The sequence below is a fragment of the Pan troglodytes genome, chromosome 8 (genome assembly GCF_028858775.2).
Source record: "Pan troglodytes isolate AG18354 chromosome 8, NHGRI_mPanTro3-v2.0_pri, whole genome shotgun sequence".
Classification (NCBI taxonomy): domain Eukaryota; kingdom Metazoa; phylum Chordata; class Mammalia; order Primates; family Hominidae; genus Pan; species Pan troglodytes.
The window spans coordinates 44,457,129-44,477,149 of record NC_072406.2 but is presented as its reverse complement, the minus strand read 5'-3'; the positions used below and the strand labels follow the sequence as shown (position 1 = coordinate 44,477,149).

The 20,021-nt window shown below is 33.3% G+C and overlaps 1 protein-coding gene across 29 annotated transcripts in view; it reads right to left on the bottom strand.

Moving 5' to 3' along the window:
* The window catches only part of ZEB1 (zinc finger E-box binding homeobox 1), a 209,989-nt gene that overhangs the window by 33,669 nt on the left and 156,299 nt on the right, over positions 1-20,021 (bottom strand). The gene's annotated exons all lie outside the window — the stretch shown is intronic.

Genomic DNA, 20,021 nt, shown 5'->3' with positions numbered 1-20,021 from the left:
AGTTGTCACAAACATTTTAACTTCCCGAAATCTGAAAAGGAAACTTTCAGTACAGATTATATTTAATTTGGATTTTTTCCTTTTATAAATATGGTAATGTGTCCTTGAAAAGTAAAGCTGTTTAAAGAAATTAAGTGGACAGTCTTATCAAACTCATGAAGATATCTTAGAGAAGTAAAAGCAGTACAGATTTAGATATTCTGGAATTATAAATATTTTAGGATTATAAGCAAACTGGAATTTTAGTACTATTTTGGGAAAAGAGCTCTACCTATAGACGGTAGAATTATATATTTTTATTTCTTCACTAAAGCACAAATTTCTATGTTCCAGGCACTGTGCTAGTAACTTACTTCTTTTAAGCTTTGTAACAACATATTTTATAAGTTAAAAAACTTGAGGCTTGGAGAAGTTAAATAACTTGCCCAAAGACATGCAGTTATTAGGTGGTAGAAATGAAATATAAATGCAGGTCTGATTGGCTCCAAAGCCCACTTTCCATCACACTCTTGCTCATTTAACTTGGGTACCAGAAAACTAGAAAGATGACTGGACCAAATATTACTGTGCCCAAAGTAAACACCTAAGGCATTATGCTTTTTATTTCACTTTATTTGTTATTCTAATTACTGATATGTAGTAATCAACAATATAGTGCTACTAACAAATATTTTTAGATATCTGTCATCTTCCCTTGCTACCTCTACATTTATAGTGGGCTATCATACAGCATAGGTTCAGAATATTTTGTATTATAAATAAATGCATACTTTTTGGACAAGCAAAAAGTATGTTTTATATTTTCAGGTACATTTTATTTATTATAATAGTGTATTAAGAACATGTGCATATATGAAAGGCATGAAGAAGTTAAAAACTGTTCTTTTTCTAACTAGTAGCAGAGTATATGTCATAATTATGATCAGAATACTTATACAGTCACACCGAAATAGTGTACTTATCTGCACCCTAATCAAATTGCACTATGTTAGTCAAAAGTCTTGATTGAGATTTCTCTTAGGTTTGATTGTTAAATTGAGAAATAGAGCACTAATCAAATAAAATCTTTGCATCCCATTATAGCATGTATTTCTTTTAAGTGCCTTGGATTATCACGTGGATTTATTCAGCAGATTTTCTTTACTCATTAACTTTCATACTAGTACATAAAGATGATCATATAGGAAAAACAGTTGAAATATGCACAAACCTCTTTAGATCAATGTAAAAAACACTGTTTTAAGTAGATGATGAGATTAACTTCTGCTGAAGTCTCATTTTACACTTTCCATCAGCAAAATGACAGTTTAAAAATTCTTGGTAAAGTGTTTACAAAGCTGTAGGATAAACACTAGTGTTTGCTAAGTGTCTGCAAACCTCTAGCACCCCCTTTTTCTCGCTTCAATGTGTCTCCTTAAACTAAAATAATAAACAGTATGCCAACTGGGTAATTATATGATGGTAATATAGTTACTGATTATTGTAAACCTATGTTCCTTATTCTTCTAAAATGAAAATCAAAACAGCCAGAGTTACTACCTCGTAAGATGGAATATGACATTGATATTAAAGGTAAAATGACATTTTTGGACAGTGCTAATTTTTCTACTTATAACTATTTTAGGAACTGCAATTTGATTAATTTATTTGTTTCTTCATTTCTTCATCCCCCCTTGGGATAAATTCTAGGCTCTTTAGATGAGTATTTAACATACTTCAGAATCTACTCCCAGACCTATTTCCCACAATTTAAAAACTAGAAGTATATTTTTTTCCCTCATTATTGAGGCTGGAGTTTTGGTTGAGCAACTAAGACCATGGTGCCTAATGAAAACAGACAACATCCTAATATTGGCCTTTAGCACTGCAAAAAAATGCTGCCTTGGGATAGGCTCCTTTCTGCATCAGCCATGGACTAGCATGAGTGTGTCTGCAAACAGGCTGTGCTAAGTATTTTTCAAGCAGCAGTATCTCTCATGTGTTCTGATCTTACTTCTGGATTTAGGAATTAAAAGGGGAGTAAAGTAATAAAATCTACTTGTACATATTTTTTTTCCTGTAAGATGTAATAATGTCAACAGATTAACTGGTTAACATAAATGCAATTTTAAAAAGAACACTAAAATGCTCCTAAGGTTTTTGTTTATAGTATAAATTCTAAAGCAAATACGTAAGTGAGAAAAATGCCTGAGTAGTAAGACTTTGTTTTTTCAAAATGAAAAATAATGGAAAAAGGTGGGCTAAAAAATAAGTCATGAAATACTACTCAGCAATAAAAAAGAACAAACTATTGATACAAGCAACAGCTCAGATGAATTTCCAAGAATTTAGAGAATGAAAAAGTCAGTCTAAAAGGTTACATACTGTATGATTTCATTTATGTAACTTTCTTCAAATAACACAATTGTAAAGATGGAGATTAGTGGTTGCCAGGGGTAAGGAATGCAGCAAGGTAGAGGGACAGGGGTGAACATGTAATGGGAAACGAGAGCCTGTTAGTGACAGAACTGCTCTGTATCTTGACTGTATCAATGTCAATATGCTTGTTGTGACATTATATTATGTTACCATTGGAGGAAACTGGGTAAAGGGTACACAGGATTTCTCTGTATTATTTGTGAATCTATTATTATGTCAAAATAAAAAGTTTAATTTAAAAATAAGTCAAAGGCAAATATCTCAAATTTAGACCAAAAGAGCTTATGGCTTGTTCTTTTTGGTCATAAGATGAAATTCCTAGTAAATAAAAACAAGGATGGAAAATGTGATTCATTCTAATAAAAATCCAGAAGACTTACTATCATTTGCAGGATAACATAGTTTAAGCTGAAGGACTGATTATTTAGCATATGTGTTAAATTCAAAAACTTGTATTTTTTGAAATTCACACCCATGTGTTTCTAACCATTTCAAATATGTTCATGGGAATATCTTACTGCAACCTCTAAGAAGGCACAGTAAATGCCTAACTGAATCATATTTCCCTTTCCTGGTTTGTCTACTCCTCTTTGACACACATTCACACATGCCATGCACATTTATACCTGTATAGATACTCCTTGACTTATTATGAGGTTAAATATTGATAAACCCCGTTATAAATGGAAAATATCATGTCAAAATGCATTTAATACACTGGTCCTACTGAACAACACAGTTCAGCCTAGTCTACCTTAATGCTCAGGACAATTACAGTATCCTACAATTGGGCAAAATCATCTAACATGAAGCCCATTTTATAATAAAGTATTAAAATCTCATATAATTTATTGAACACTATATTGAAAATGAGAAACGATTACATGGGTCCTTGGAGTGTGGTTTCTATTGAATACATATTTCTTTCACACCACTGTAAAGTTGAAAAGTCTTAAGTCAATGTTGTAAGTTGGGGACCTTCTCTATACCTTTCCTGAAGTTGCTCCCTCTGCCTAGAAAGCCGTTACCCAGTCCAAATGAGTAACTTCCACAGATTTTTAAAAGGCCAATTCACATCTCTCTCATTCTGTAAGTCATCGCTGAGCCAGCTTTCTGCTATTCCTACCCTATTCCCTGCTAAGGGAAAACTATCAAAAAAGCGAATGCCAACAGATTCCTAAATTCAGACCTGAATGTGTTCAAACTTTAGAGATGAAATGTTTCACTGTATACTTTTCCAGATAGTTTCATTTTCCTGCTCCTGTATCTTCCAATTTATAATATGTATGTGAATATTTGGGGTGTAACTGTATAGCAAAGTTAAAACAAATACAACTCACAACCTCCATGAACACCCATTAACTTAGATAATGATTAAAAATATATACCTGAGGTCAGATCCAGTTAATATGGAGAATCCACAAACTGTTTATGTCTGCTACTGAATCTAGCTAATAAAACTTGAGAATGAAGGAAACGGTTACTTAAAGACTCTAAAGGGTAAGTCACAGCAGGTGAACTGGAGAAGATGACATGACAAGAATTCAGAGTAGCACAGGGTGATTCCCCTTACCTTTTTCTTTCTTCTTCTTTTTTTAAAAGGTACCCCTGGCCTGGATTCAAGGGAGCTTAAAACCTGAAAGTGGGCCCTGGGGCATGGCAGTGAAGGCTCTAGGAGAATCCTTATAGTTTAGGCTCAAGGAGCAGGAAAAGTCTTAAAGAAGAGAAAAATTGCCCTTTTCTCCTTCATTCTCTTGCATCCTAGCCTTCAAGGTAGTAGCAGAGATAATGATAACTGCAAGAATTTAAAACTTTGAGGGAGGGAAAACTTCCTCTCCAGTAGGAGGAGCTGTGGCCCTAAGAGTGTAATATAAACTCCACTGAGCTCTTTCTCTCCCTGTCTTCTTTCAGCTCTTCTACAGGCATAGATGCAGGAAGCATGTGGCAAAGTAGGGTAAATAAAGTCCCAGAGTTTTGGCTAGAGGACTGAAAAGCAGAGTCTCCAGGAACTCAAAGTACTGAGATCATGAAAGAGAGAGGCTCAGGAAAGTGACCTCATAAGGCTGTTTATGAACTCTTGGGTTTATGCTCAAACTTCTCATGTGTGAATCTGATCACAGACTGTGAGAAACTAAGTATAGACAGACAATTACCCATGTTCTAGATTGGACCCTGGGTGGTACATGAAGGACAGATCTGAACAGCATTTCAAAGGCTTTGAAAAGTGAACCAGTTGTGGAATCACAACCTATATACTGGCTGGAGACTGCATCCCAAATACAACTGGATAAATTGCCTGTTAAGCAAAAAATATCAAAATTCTCGATAGGATTTAAATAAGACGAAGTATTAGTCTTATTTAACTTATTAATCTCACAACATAATACTTGAAATATCCAGGATATAATCTCAAATTACTTGGCATGTGAAGAATCAGAAAAAGTCTCAAGTCACATAGGAAAAGATGATAAAAAAATGGCAACATTGGGAAAAAAAGATGTTAGAATTATTAAACTAAGACATTAAGACAACTATTATAAAAATGCTCCAAGAAGTAAGGGTAAACACTGTTGAAAAGAATGGAAAGATAGAATGTCTCAGCAAATGGAAGATATTTAAATAAAAACTAAAAGAAAATTTTAGAACTAAACATACAGTAACCAAAGTTTAAAAATCACTGGATGGGCTTAATAGTAAAATGGAGATAAGAGAGCAAAGACTGGTGAACTTGACAGTACATCAATGGAAACTATCCACTTTGAATAAGACAGAGTAAAAATATTTATTAAAAAATAAAGAGTCTCAAGATAATGCAGGACAATAATAAAATATCTAACTTTCATGTCACTGGAGTCCCAGAAGGAAAAGAGCTGTAGTGCAGAAAAAAAGCTGAATAATGTTTAAAAATTTCCCAAATTTAGTGAAAGACATAAACCAACAGATTTAAGAACTGAACCTCAAATAGTAACCTCCTAACCCCCCAAATCTAGGCTCGAACCCATCAATCAAACACTAGGCTCAAATCCATCAATCAAACTAGTTTAAAAAAATACTAAAAAGAGCCAGAGGAAATAATATATAATTATAGGGGATCAATGGACTACAGAGTTATAATCACAAATCATAGGTTCCATAAGAAAGTGGATCATGTTTAAAACAAAAAATATCTGTCAGCTCAAAATTCTAAATTCAATGAGAATATCCTTTAAAAAACGAAGGTAAAATAAAGACATTCTCAGATAAAAAGTATAGTTCATTGCTGGCAGATCTGTTCTAAAAGAATTACTAAAGGAAGACTGTCATAAAGAAGGTGAAATGAGGGACACTTGGAATGTCGGGAATAAAAGAAGAAGATAAATGATGTAGTACATATAAAAACTATAAAATAAAGGAGGGAGAATAACAAGACTTACATGAAAGATTTATACAATCCACTTGGCAGGGTAAAAGATTGATTCTAAATAGACTGTGAAAAGTTAGGATGTACATTCTAATCCATAGAGCAACCACTAAAAGAAATCTAAACAAAGATACATAGTCAAAACTAAATTAAAATGGAATACTAAAGAATATTCAAATGATCCAAAACAAGGCAGAAAAAGAGGACCAGAAGAGTGAAAATACAGAGAGAAAAACAAAAAACAAATAATAAAATGATAAACCCAAATCCAAACATAAAACATTTTATGAAATATAAATGGCCTAAACAAACCAATTAAGGGCAGAGATGATCAGAATAGACCAAAAATAATAAAAACAATCCCCATTAATATCCTATCTACAAAAATTTCTTCAATTATAATTACATAGTTTAAAAGTAAAAGGATAAAAAATTCTATCATGAAAAATTATATCATTAACCAGAAGAAAGCTAGCGTGATTATAGTAATATCAGACAAAGTAGACTTCAGTGATAAGAAAATTATCAGAGATCAAGAAAAACATTGCATAATGATAAGGGGGTCAATTTGCCAAGAAAACAGAGCGATCTTAAATGTGTATGCCTTTAACAACAGAGCTTTAAAATAAGCAAAGCAAAAATGAACAGAACAAAAAGTAGAGACAAATCTACAATATTCTTGCAGACTTCTAATACTCCTCTTGCATTAACTGACAGAACAAGTAGACAAAAAATTAGCAAGGATATAGAAGAACCAGGCAACATTAACAACTAGATCCAAATAACATTTATAGATTTATAGAACACACCCCAATGACGAAATTCACATTCTTTTCAAATGTATACAAAATATTCATGTAGACACACCACTTCCAAGATCATAAAACAAAACAAATTTTAAAGGATTGAAATTCTATAAAGTATGTTCTATGATCGTAATGACCAGATGTCAATAGGAAAAAGATAAGAAAATCTCCAAAAACTGGAAATTAATAAACTGATTTAGAGAGAACCTATGGATCAAAAAGGGAAATAAAAAACATCAAAATCTGTGGAGTGTCCCTAAAACACTGTATAGAGGGGAAATTATAGCATTAAATGCTTGTGCTAGAAAAGAAGGTCTCAGATCAAAATTCTGAATTGTGTATTAAAACAACAGTAAACAAGGAGCAAAATAAACCCAAAGCAAGCAGAAAGAAGTAATAAAAATCAAAAAGCAATAAAATTAAAAAAAAAACAGTGAGACAAAAAGCTGGTTCTTTGTAAAGATCAATGCAATGGACAAAACTGTAGTAGGATCAGTAAGCAAAAAAAGAAGCCACAAATTGCTACTATCAGGAATGAAAAGAGAATACCACTGTAGAACCAGCAGATATTAGAAGGATATAAAGGAATGCTCTGAACAATTGTGTAAACATAAACCTAAAGAAGTGAAATAAGTAAATTCCTTGAAAATCAGACACTAAACACATCCAAGATGAATACAAAACCTGAATATTCCTGTAAATATTTTTAAATTGAATTAGAAAATCTTCCTCCCAAGCAAAACAAAACTCCAGGACCAACTTTCACTTGCAAATTTTATCAGATATTTAAAGAAGAAATAACACCAATTTAAATATTTTTTTTCAAGGCCAGGATTATTCTAATACCAAAACCATAGGACAATAGTACAAAGAAAATAAAAGAAAAAGAAAAAGAAAAAAAATTATAGACTAACATCCCTTATGAACATCGACACAAAAATCTTCAACAAAATATTAGCAATATACAAAAAGAAAATGATAAAGTGATGCTTTTCAGAGAATAAAGCCTGATTCAATATTTGAAATTGATTAGTGCATTCCTCCATATTCACAGATTAAAGAAGTAAAACCATATGATCATTTCAATTGATGCAGAAAAAGCATTTGAAAAAAAGCAACATTTATTCATGATGAAAACTTGCAGCGAACCAGGAATAGAAGGGAAGTTACTCAATTTGATAAAGCGTATCTACAAGAAACCTACAGTTAACATTACACTTAAAGGAGAAAGACTATGCTTTCTTCTCAAGATTAAGAAAAAGCCAAGAATGTCCGTTATCACCACTCTTGATGTCTTGCAATAAGTCAATAAAAGAATTACAGGCATAGACATTAGAAAGGAAGAAATAAAAATGTCCCTATTTGCAGAAAACAAGACTGTCTACATAGGCAATGAACTGGAAACCAAATTAAAAGAAAAAAACTTCAAGCCATTCACAGTTCTTATCTCCAAAGAAGAAATACATAGGTGTAAATTTAACAAACTATGTACATGATCTGTATTCTGAAATTATGAAACACTGATGTAAGAAAAAGAAAACCTAAATAAATGTAAACACACACCATGTTCATTAATTGGAAGACTCCTCAACACTTTAAGGAAGAAGTCAGTTCTCTCCAAATTGATCTGCATATTTAACACAAATCAAATCAAAATTTCAGCATGATTATTTTTAATATAAATAGATTATCTAAAATTTATATGAAAAGGCAAAGGAACTATAATAGCCAAAATGATTTTGAAAAATAAAATTAGAGAAATAACATCCTCCAATTTTAAGACTTACTATCAAGCTACAGTAATCAGGATTACGTGGTATTGGCAAAAGGATGGATGTACAGATCAACAGAACAGAACAAAGTCCAGAAACTGACCCACATAAATATAGACAATTTCTGACAAAATGCAAATATATTCAATAGAGAAAGAATAGTCTTTTCAACAAGCAGTATTGGAACAATTGGACATCCATATTGAAGAAATGAAACTTCACCTCAATCTAACATCTTATAAAAAATTAGGTCGAAATACAACAAGCCCTAATAAAAAGGTGAAGAAAACAAAGAGAAAATCCTGATGATCTGGAGTTAAGCAGAGTTCCTGCGCAGGACACCAAGCATGATGAAAATCATGATCCATAAAAAGAAAAAGTGATAAACTAAATCTCAATTAAAACTTTTGTTCTGTGAAAGACTAGGATAAGAGAATGAAAAGACAAGCTACAGTAGTCTTTACTACAACTCTAAAGAACTCTCAAAATTTAATAAAATAAGTAACTCAACTAGAAAATACATGTATACATATGTAACAAACCTGCACATTGTGAACATGTACCCTAGAACTTAAAGTATAATTAAAAAAAGAAAAAAAAACACTACAGAAAAAAAAGAAAAGAAAATACACAAAAGGTGTTAAGCAGACACTTCACTGAAGAGGACATAATAAACACATGATAAAATGTTTAACTTCCTTAGCCATTAGGGGAATGCAAATGAAAACCAAACCTATTATGAAAACACACCTATTAGAATGGTTAAAGTAAAAAATATCTGATAAAACAAAATGCCTGTGGCCATGTAGAGAAAGTGGATCATCTCTTATTTATTACTGGTGGGATGGTACAACCACTCTGGAAAAGTTTGGCAGTTTCTTGAAACATTAAATATATACAACATATTATGCAGCAATCACACTTCTAAATATTTACCCTAGAGAAATGAAAACTTAACTTCACCCCCCAAAACCTGTATACTAATGTTTACAGCAACTTTACTCATAATCTCCGTAAATTGGAAACAACCCAAATGTCCTTCCACTAATGAATGGATAAACTGTGGCACACCCATACAATGAAATACTACTCATTAATAAAAAGGATCAAACTATTGATACATGCAACAACTTGAATACATCTGAGTGAAATAGAAATGTTTCATATTGTATGCTGAGTGACACAGATTATGTTTCATGTTGTATGATTTCATTTTTATAACATTCTCAAGAAGAGAAAATGATAGCAAAAGATCACGGTTGTCAGGATTTGTGGTAGAATGAAAATGTGACTAAAAAGGGGTAGCACGATAGTGCTCTGATGATGGAACTGTTCTGTGCCCTGATCGTCATGGTTGCTACATGAATACACTTATGTGTGTGTCTGTTTGTGTGTGTGTGTATTAAAGCTCAAATAAATGAATATCAAGTCAATTTTATAGTATGTTAATTAAAAAAATATTTCCTGAGGTCTTAACACTCAGAAAAAAAAAAGAAACTTACTTTTCTAGTTCTAGGTGCTAATTCTGTAAGTAGAAATCCAGAAGAATAGGAAGGAGTGTTTACAGATTTTTAAAACTATTTTAATGTTTTGGTCTCAGTTATTTGAAAGACCAACTGATAATAATACACAATAATGTTTTTGTATTTAATCAATCCACAAGTAGTACAGAAATCAGATCCAGAAATCTTATGAGTAGTTTTACTTTAGGAATAAAAAGAAATGAGGCAGTGGATAAGGGCAAACGCTTTAGAGTCAATTATTCCTAGGTGAAGACATTGGCTCTACTGGGTCCATGAGTAGACTTTGGGGAGTGATACAACTCAGTTAGTCCTTAGTTTCCACATGTATACGACTAGAGCATTACATCATAGGATTGTTGTGAATACTGAGCTCTCGTTTAGCCCAATGCTTAGCACAGTGCAAATGGCCATTATTAGGGATTCTATAAATATACAAATTGTTTTGAGACTCTTAAAATTATCTTTATTACATGTAGAATTTGAAGATCATCTTGTCTGAAACATTTTCACCTCAAATTAATTCATTAAATTTTAAGAGCAGGGTATAAATGGATTGACAATTATAGGAATGATTTAGTTAATTAACTAATCCATTCATCCAATTCACTATTTGAGGATCCATCAGCCAGAAATTCTATAGATGTTGAAATACAAAATTGGAAAGACCACTAACATCAAAGAACAAAGGTTGGGGGAGAGAGAGACAGAGAATTACAACATCATTGCAAAAGTGCTGCAACAGAGATGTATGTCATTGGATTACATGATAACCTAATTACCATATTTTTTCTCTAAGTTGTTCTGAAGGAACTTATTTAACAAACAGTGACATATTCTTATACAATAGTGATAATGAGTAAAATAATCTAAGGAAATAACATTCAATTTCAGTCATCCGTGTACCCTCATTATCATTCCTTTTCTGTCAGCCAGCAAGAAAAAAATATTCATTTACCATAAAAACTAAGAATAACCAGCCCACATACAGTATAGGCTTGCTAAACATTTTGACCCTAATCAGTTAAGTAAAATATCCGAAGTCCTGAATCATCTGAGTGACTTATGATAGTACGGAAGTTAATGGCATAGTTTACAGACTCAGACCGCCTGGTTGAAATTACAGATAATAATTACTATCAGTGACTCTGGTAAATTACCTAATGTCTTTTGTACTTATTTTTTCTCATCCATAAAATAGGGCTAAGTAACCTGCTTCATTACAGTATTGCAAGGATTAGATTAATATATAAAACACAATTTAGAACATTACTTGACACAAACTGCTCAGTATAGTTATGATTATTAATATTAGCCAGTGGTTTATGAACTTGTGTGATTTTTTTTACATTGTGGTCTGCAGAATAAGGCATTCATGAAGATGTCCACATCCTAGTACTCTGACCCTGTGACTATATTACTTTAAATGGTGAAATGGATTTTGCAGATGTGATTAAAATTATGGACCTCAAGGTGGGGAGATTATCCTGGATTATTTGGGTGGGCCAGTTAATCACGAGCTCTTAAAAGTGAAAGAGAGTGAGGCAGGAGTGGAGATACGATATGAAAGAAACTTGACCTGTTTTCCTGGCTTTAAAGTTAGAGAAAAGAAGTCACAAGCCAAGGAATGCAGGTACCCTCTAGAAGCTGGGAATGGCCTTCAGCCAGCAAGGAAATGGGGTCCTTGTATGATCAAAAGGATCTGACTATGCCACCATCTGAGGAAGAAAATGAGTCTTCCCCATGAACTTACAGAAAGGAATACAACACTTAGATTTTAGCCCAGTGAGACCTGGGATGGACTCACAACCCACAGAGCCAAAAGAAAATAAATTTGTGTTGTTTAAATCGTAAGTGTGTTGTCATTGTTATGGCAGCAACAGAAAACCAATACAGGTGGTTAAATATTTATAGAACAGAGAGAAGAATGAAGATAACAGCAATCTGCCAGCTAGCTACAGATAAGATTGCCTGCCCTGCAGAGGTCAATATTTTTTTCTTTTTGCTGTTTTACTTTCATCAGATACTATGAATCTGAAAATCACCAGTAATGTAGTAATTACCGGATTCTACCTTATTGGAGGCCATGGGAAATTAAAAAGAATATATGATATGGTAACTTCTCTTAAGATGTTTCTATATGGATGGGCATTGATACTGACAGAATTACCTCTGCACTGCTCTATTATATGTATGGATATCATATTTAATGTATATGTATTTTTCTGTTGGACCTATAAGAAAAAAAGAATAGCATGCTTTGGAATCAAATAGACCTGGGTTTGAATCTTGGCTTTCCATTACTTAATGTACCATCTTGGCAAGATATTTAACCTTTCTGAGCCTCATTTGCCTTATTTTTAGAAAGGAGCCAACATCTATCTCACAGAGCTATTCTAAGTATGAAAATAAATAATATTTGGGAAAGCAATTAGCATTAGGTCTGTACAGGTACACTCAGTATTATTTTTCTTACCAAATATATGAAATGTGGGATTGCCACTGATTGTTAATTTATTGTGTCAGCCTTCCCAGTCCTCCAGTGTTTTAGAGAAGAGGCATATTCTCTCAAACCCCAACCAGGCCTGAACAGAAAAGCCTAATGAAAGCAGAATTAGCCTGATTTATCTTTGCCCCTGAAGTTCAAGGTATCACGACCAGGTCTGAAATGTGCGGAAGTAAGCTGGCACTCTGCAACATGGAGGCAGATCAGGAAAAGTACAAAAAACTTTCCTTTGGGGCAAGATATCTGATATTCTTTTAGGCTAACAGAATGGGACAAGAGTCAGAGATCTAGGAATGATCCTCTGACCTACTATGCACTTTGTAAACTGAATTATTATTATATTCCAATATTTTTCCTTTTGTTTTATTACTGCTTATTAAAATATTTTTGAAAATTCCAACTTTTTTCAGGTAATACATACTAACAAAGCCCAAGGAAAGGATTTTGCTTCATTTTGATCAGAAATTTTCAAAGTATCTCAATTTGAAAAATTTCAGACTTACAGAAAAGCTGTAAAAAATCAACATTCTTGTATACCCTTTAACCAGTATCCCCTAAAGAGAACATGACATAATCACAGCAGTGTTATGAAAGATATAAAATTAACATTATACAATGCTATTAACTTATCTAGGGACCTTATTTGCCCTTTTCCAGTTTCCCCACTAATAATCCTTTTTTTTTTTCTGGCCCAGGAGCCAATTTAGTATGCTACACTGTATCATGTGTCCATAACCTCCTGTAACCTCTACCAAAATTTGATAATCCAATCTGTTTGTCTTTGACAAGTTGCTTCTGTCTTTATTTGTATTTTATGACCTTGATATTGACACTTTTGAAGCGTACTGGGCACTGATTTTGTCATATGCCCCTCAACTTGGATTTCTCTGATGTTTTCTAATTATTAGATTGAGGTGATGCATTTTGAGCAAAAATAGAACTAAAGCAATAGGTGCCCTTGTCAATATACCACACTAGTGGCACATGGTATGTCACTATGTCTTATTACTGGTGATATTATCATCTGTAATTGATCATCTGGTTAAGGTGGTGCCTGCCAGGTTTATTTTTCCACACCAGTTGTGATGTTTCTCTTAGCAATTATTAATTATCTTCTGGGAAAATACTTCAAAATTATGCAAAAAATCTTTTTTCTCATGACACTTTCACCCACTTATTTTAATATCCATTGATAGTTCTTTTAAACAATTATTACCATGATATTTGCCTAATGGTGAGTCTCCATTTCCATATTTACTTATTAATTTATAATTGGATTTCTACTGTAAGGAAGACCTGTCCTTTCCCTCCCAGGTGTTTAAGTATTTATATCAATACAGATGGATGGATATTTCTTTTATTTTCTGGATTATAATAATGCTATCATTATTTATTTTGCTGCTAAAATTGTTCCAGAATTGGCTATTGGGAAATCCTTCAAGTTGGCTCCTGTGTTTTTTTGACATGCTCTCATCATTCATTCATTTAGTCATTCATTTTTTGAGATGGAGTCTTGCTAAGTTGCCCAGGTTGGTCTCAAACTCTTGGTCTCAAGCGATCCTCCTGCCTCAGCCTCCCGAGTAGTTGGGATTACAAAGCCTCCTGAGTAGCAGGGATTGCAGGTGCATGCCGCTGCACCTGAAATTTATTTTTACTTATTTATGTGTACTTACTATTCTAGGCTCATCTTCCATTTTCCCTGCCCTAGATATAGAATCAGCCATTTCTCCAAGGAGGCATAGTACCTTCTACTGGAGAATGGTATTTAAATCCTAGATCTGGGTATTATCTATGTTCACTACTACTGGGTGTCACTGCTTTCATGTCTTGTTAGTAGGCAGGGCTTGGAAATACATGTATGTACACTAACATACCCCATCTATATTTTCATATTTATCTGTTTTTATATATATTCAGAACCATAAGTTCATACTGATACTTCCAATTCCAACTGAACACCATAGCCCTGAACACACTAGCCTTTTATCTTACGGTGAGAAATCTGGGTCTTATTATCTGAAACATATTTACTTACTTGTTATATCCCAGTATACACTTAAGTAGTTTCAGAACAACCCAAATCTCTATGACAAATTTAATAACTGGAAGGAGAATGGAAACAGGGTAGTAGGCATAGGGGGAGGATTGACACTTCCCTGAGTACACCCTTTTGTAGAGCTTATTTATATAACTATGGCAATGTTTCCTATTCCCTCAAAAAATAAATAATTTAAATCATCCAGCAGATAGGGAGAATGAAAAATACAATACCAACAGTAATAAAACTATTATGAATGAGGTATGGAAAACAAGAAATTACCTAAGTAACTTTGGAAAATATTTTAAATGACTACCTATTATAAGGCTAATGACCAAAAGACCTATACACACTGTACTCTTGGTAGCAAATTTGTTTGATTGGTTTTTTAAAGAGGACAGAATGTACACCAAGGTTCAACATTGCAGGGAAAGCCTACACTCCTTCATTAGTGCCACCTCTGAATACTCAAGATACCCAGAAATACTTAAATATTCATACAGTATATTTAGTGCAAATGGAAGTGTTCCCTTATAAGTAGAGCTAAAAAATAAAACAACACTCAGGGGTCATCTGGCCCATTGCTTTCACTTTACATATGTACAAGTGGAACTCAAGAGATGGTACAGCGAAGACTAGAAGCCATGTGCTCAATCTTTTCTAAATCATACACCACCTCTGCTTGAAAATGATTCCAAAGAGTAGGTTCAACTGAATCTTGAAGGATGAATACAATTTGCTTCAAGGCTTAGATAGTGACTGATACATTCTTTACATGTATTACTTATAGTATTTTATTATAATTTATGCCCAAGAAAGCGTTATTACTATGTGCTATATGATCAGAGTTTTAAACATTTTTAACATAAAAAGTTTAATTGTCTTGGCAGTTTTTTAAACATGTCAATTTCTAGAGAGCTTTAAAAACTACATGTGAGAAAAATGTTTTTAAATCGCTGTTAACTTGGGACAGTTTTAAAACTCACCAATTGCAAAATATTAAGAAATAGCTAACATGTTGAACAATATTTCACATTATCAGATCAGTTTTATATATGTTTTAAAAACTGAAAGCATAAGGACGCCTTTAAGACAGGTGTTTCAAAAGTTATACTTAAAAAGTTTAACTGACACAAGCATGAGAGTTTTTGGCTGAACCACAAGATCTTGTAAGATTAATACAGACATGTTGGAACACTGCCAACTTACACTTTCTTCTCTACAGAGAATAAAGTTGATAGTATTTTAAGTCAATAGCACTTACTGTATAAATTTTGTTTATTTTTAATAACAAACATGTCCTAGTTTAATATTTACAATAAAATACTCCTTTTTCCATATGATTCTTTTAAGAACTTAATCCTAATTTGGAGTTTCATTCACAGATAATAGCTTTTTAAAGGTACTTACTACATACTTAACAATTTCAATAGCATATTATATTTCCCAATATAATTTAGATCTTTGACATTATGTTACAGATCTGTGAATATCAGAATATTAATGTCTTATGTCACATTTTTTATCTGCATAGGTTAAACCATTCTTGCATCCCAGGAGTAAGTCCCAGTTGATCGTGGTGTATGATATTTTAAATTTCCTACTGAATTCAATTTGCTATTATCTTGTTGAGGATTTTTGCATTTACCTTCACCAGAGATGCTGGCCTATAATTTTCTTGTGTTCTTATTTGAATTTGATATCATAACAATGCTGGTCTTACAGAATAAGTTTGGCAGTATTCCTTTATCTTCAAATTTCTAGAAGAATTTGAGAAGAACTGATTCTACAAGTTGACCACTTGTCATTAATTCTTCCTTAAATGATTAGTACAATTAACCAATGAAGCCATCTCATCTTGACTTTTCTTTGTTGGGAGATTTTTGATTACAGCTTCAATCTCCTTCCTTGGTCTGTTATATTTTCTGTTTCTTCATGGTATATCTTGGTAGGTTGTACGTTTCTGTTCATTTATCCATTTCTTCAGGATTATCCAATCTGTTAGTGTATAACTATTCATAACAGTCTCCTATCATCCTCTGTCTTTGTTTAGTATCAGTTGTAGTGTACCCTTTTCCTTATAAATATCTTTTTTTAAGATTTTAGATTTGGGGGGCACATGTGCAGGTTTATCACATAGATATATTACATAATAGTGAGGTTTGGGCTTCTAACGTACCCATAATCCAAACAGTGAACAAGCTGTACCCAATTGTAAAATTGTAAATTTGAATTATAAAAATCCGAATTCCCCTTTAACCTTCCCCCTTTTTGGAGTCTCCAACGTCTGATATTTACATCTTTACATCTATATGTACCCACTGTTTAGCTCCCACTTACAAGTGAGAATGTGCAGTATTCGCTTTTCTGTTACTGAGTTATTTCACTTAGTATAATGGCCTCCAGCTCCATCCATGTAGAAACTTCTAAAAAGGACATAATTTCATTTGTTTTTATGACTGCATAGTATTTCATGGTATATATGGACCACATTTTCTTTATCCAATTATCCACTGATATACACTTAGGTTGATTCCATGACTCTGCTATTGTGAGTAGTTCTGCGATAAACATACATAAAGGTGTCTTTCTTATATAATGATTTCTTTTCCTTTGGGTAGAAGCCCAGTAGTGGCATTGCTGAATTGAATGGTAATTCCATTTTTAGTTCTTTCAGGAATCTCCAAACTGTTTTCCATAGCGGTTGTACTAATTTGCATTCCCACCAACAGTGTATAAGAATACCCTTCTCTCTGCATCCATGCCAACATCTGTTGTTTTCTGACTTTTAATCATAGCCATTCTGACTGGTATAAGATAATATCTCATTGTGGCTTCAATTTGCACTTCTCTGATGATTAGTGATACTAAGCATTTTTAAAATGTTTGTTGGCAACTTTATGTCTTCTTTTAAGAAATGTCTGTCCATGTCCTTTGACCAATATTTAATGGGGTTGTTTTTCTCTTGCTGAGTTATTTGGGTTCATTGTAGATTCTGGATATTAGTTCTTTGTCGGAGGTATGACTTGCAAATGTTTTCTCTCATTCTGTAGGTTGTCTGCTTACTCTGTTATTTCTTTTGCTGTGAACAGGCTTTTTGGTTTAATTAAGTCCCACCTGTGTACTTTTGTTCTTGTTTTATTTTCTTTTGGGGTTTTAGTCATAAATTCTTTGCCTAAGCCAATGTCCAGAATAGTTTTTCCTAGGTTTTCTTTCAGGATTTTAAGTTTCACATCTTACATTTATGGGTCTTTAATCCATCTTGAGTTAATTTTTGAATATGATGAGACACAGAGGTCCAGTTTCATTTTTCTGCATGTGGTTGGCCAATTTCCCAGCACCACTTACTGAATAGGATGTCCTTTCCCCATTGTTTATTTTTGTTGAATCTGCTGAAAGTCAGTTGGTTGTAGGTATGTCACTTTATTTATGAGTTCTTTGTTCTATTCCTCTGATCTATGTGTCCATCTTTATCATGGTATCATGATATCAGTATCATGCTGTTCAGCCTTGTAGTATAATCTGAAGTTAGGTAATCTGATGTCTCTGGCTTTGTTCTTTTTGCTTAAGATTGCTTTGGCTATTCAGGCTCTTTTTTTGGTCCATATGAACTTCAGGATTGTTTTTTCTAATTCTGTGAAGAATGACATTGGTAATTAGGGATTGCTTTGAATCTGCAGATTCCTTTGGGCATTGTGGTCATTTTTAACAATATTGAGTCTTCCAATCCATGAGCATGAGATATTTTTCCATTTATGTAATCTTCCTGTAGAGAACTTTCACCTCTTTGGTTCAATGTATTCCTAGTTATTTTATTTTTGTGTGTGACTACTGTAAATGGGATGGAGTTCGTGATTTGGTTCTCAGATTCAGTAACAGTATACAGAAATGCTACTGGTTTATGTACATTCATTCTATATCCTAAAACTTTACTGAAGTTGTTTATCAAGTCTGGGAGTCTTCAGGATTTTCTAGGTATGGGGGCATGTCATCAGTGACCAGAGATAATTTGATTTCCTCTTTTCCAATCTGGATGCCTTTTGTTTCTTTCTCTTGCCCAACTGTTCTGTCTAGGACTTCCAGTACTATGTTGAATAGAAGTGGTGTGAGTAGGCATCCTTGTCTTGTTCCAGTTCTTAGGGTGAATGCTTTCAACGTTTCCCCATTCAATATGATGTTGGCTGTGACTCTGTCATATATGATTCTTATTATTTTTAGGTATGTTCCTTCAATGCCTAGTTTTTGAGGGTTTTTAACATAAAGTGATGTTGAATTTTACCAACAGCCTCTTCTGCATCTATTGATTGACATGATCATATCGTTTTTCTTTTTAATTCTGCATATATGGTGAATCACATTTACTGACTTGCAAATGTTGAACCATCTTTGCATCCCTGGAATAAAACACACTTGATTGTGATACACTTTGTTTTTGATGTGCGATAAATCTGGTTTGCTAGTATTTTGTTGAGGATTGTTACATTTATATTCATCAGGGAGATAACAAGTATCACAGAAAGAGTTAGGGAGGTATCCTTCCTGCCTTGGTATTTTGGAATAGTTTCTGTAAGACTGGTACCTGCTCTCCTTTGCAGATAAGGCAAAACTGTCCTGTAAATCTCTCTGGTCCTGGGCTTTTTTGTTGTTGGAAGGTTTTTTTTTTTTACTATTGATTCAATTTCCTTACTCATAATTTGTCTGTTCAGGATTTCTATTTCTTCCTGATTCAATCTCAGGAAGTTGTGTGTTCCAGGAATTCACATATTTCTTCTAGGTTATCTAGTTTGTGCACATAGAGATGCTCATAGTAACCCCTGATGAGCTTTTGTATTTCTGTTGTATCAGCAATACTGTCACCTTTATCATTTCTGATTGTGCTTACTTGAATTTTCTCTCTTTTTTCTTCATTAAACTAGTTAGTGGTCTACCAATTTTGTTTATCCATTCAAAGAACAAACTCTTCATTATGTTGATCCTTTTCATCATTTTTTTTGGTCTCAATCTCATTTAGTTCTGCTCTTTGTTATTTCTCTTCTTCTGCTAGTCCCTTTACTTTGAGTCTGTAGTTGTCTTTTGCCATTAGGTGGGTCTCTGGTAGGCAGCAGATGGTTAAGTCCTGCTTCTTTTATCCAATTTGCTAGTGTTTATTTTTTAAATGGAATATTTAGGCCTTTTATGTTCAAGGTTAATATTAATATGTGTGTTTTTTTCCCATCATAGTTTTGTTAGCTAGGTGCCTTGGAGTCTCAGTTGTGTAACTGCTTTATTGGATCTTTGAGGTTTCTACTTACCTGTGCTTTTTATGATGGTGAGTATTATCCTTTCATTGCCATGTTCAGAACTCCTTTGAGCATTTCTTGTAAGATGGTGTAGTGGTGATGAATTCTCTCTATGTGTGCTTATCTGGGAAAGACTATTTCTCCTTCAATTATGAAGCTTAGTTTGGCAGGATATAAAATTCGTGTCTGACATTTTTTCAAGGTGGTTAAAAATAGGCCTCTAATCTCTTATGTTTTACAAGGTTGCTGCTGAGATGTCTACCATTAGGTTGATGAGCTTCC